Source organism: Centruroides sculpturatus, unplaced genomic scaffold (genome assembly GCF_000671375.1).
Source record: "Centruroides sculpturatus isolate CEXI.00-Female unplaced genomic scaffold, Cexi_2.0 scaffold581, whole genome shotgun sequence".
Lineage (NCBI taxonomy): Eukaryota > Metazoa > Arthropoda > Arachnida > Scorpiones > Buthidae > Centruroides > Centruroides sculpturatus.
The window spans coordinates 71,531-73,072 of NW_019384797.1; positions in this window are offsets into that span (position 1 = coordinate 71,531).

A 1,542-nucleotide genomic window follows, 5' to 3' on the forward strand; every position below is an offset into this window, starting at 1 on the left:
AAAAAGTAACGATAGTGAAGATTAAGATAATTACATTATAGCCAATCTTACCCGTTTTCACAGAATGCAAGAATTAGGTCCCCCGTTTCCAGACTAATTAGAGACCTGGTCTCGATTCTATTTCTGAACGTCTCCTGTTCACGTCCAGTCAAACGCACTATTTTCAACGTTTCTGGAACGTTTACAACCTTTATATAATCGAACCAATATTCGAATTTTATGTTCGAATTAAATCAGAACAAATTTGAACATTGTTCGAATTTAATTCGAACAAAACATTCGAAATAGAAAGCCACTTTCATCCACTTTCAAGCCCATATCTCCCGCACCCTTATAGCTATCGAGACGCAACCACCCCTGGTGCACGAATGGAGACTTGGGGTTACTACCACATACAAACACCATTCACGTGCGATATGTAGTTTTGGCGAAAAAGTGAAATATAGGGACATACTTGTCCATATATATAGATATAGATATAGATATAGATTTTAATTTACTCCTTTCTTAGAATAACTGCATTATAGTTTTAAGATGATAATGATGATGATTGCGAATTGCTTCGTTATTATTGAAATGAAAATTTAATTTTAAACAAGCAATTATTTATTTTGACATCATCAAGATATCAAACTGCAATTTTAATCATATTTTTAATTTATTTAATATAAAATATATGCCCTCGACTTTAGTAGTCTTGCCCCTGTGCATCTTACTTTCCTGTCAACAGAGTCATGCCGGTCATCTATCACTCCGTTATAGAGAACATTTTCGAATAAAAAATAATGTTATTTCTGATTGAAATCGGATGTTCAGATATAGTAAATCGGGGCCTCCTGTACCTGTCGTCTCCATATCTCGTCTTATCTTTCATCTATGTAACTCCATTCCCACGATTAAGAAAGGACAGACAATGGGAACTTGCAGGTCTCAAAATTTGAAAATTTCAGCCCAATAAATAGTTTAATTTAATTATAAAAATTACTTATTAATGTATCACATTTTAAAAACTCGTAAAAACAGTGAAACAATTTAAATTTCGTGAAAAATCACAATTAATAAAAATTTTTTAATATAAATATTTAGAAGATGCATTATATTTTAATGTAATTTCTAAATAAGTTTCTTCTAATACAATTAGAAATAATTTAAACTAAAATTATTATATTACAAAATAAGATATAAAATATATATTATGGATAATGTCAAAATCTTTCTAGGTAGCGTATATTAAATATAAAAATTTAAAACTTGTCACAGAAAAATTAATAAAATTGATTTTTCACAGTTAAATTTATCCTGTCTCACAGAAAAAAAAACGTCCAGAGAATTAAAAGTATTTGTCAAAATAGAAGCATCTCTAATTTAGTTGCAGCTATTACAAAAAATAGATCTCATCCCAAAAAACAAATGAAGAGAGATAAGGAAAGTCTGTTTAAATAAGTTTTTCTTTTTGCTTCTAACTTATTTCATCAAATGTACAGAGATTTTATTCGTGGCATTTTACTGCCAAAATTTCATTTCTTGCTTTATAAAACTAAT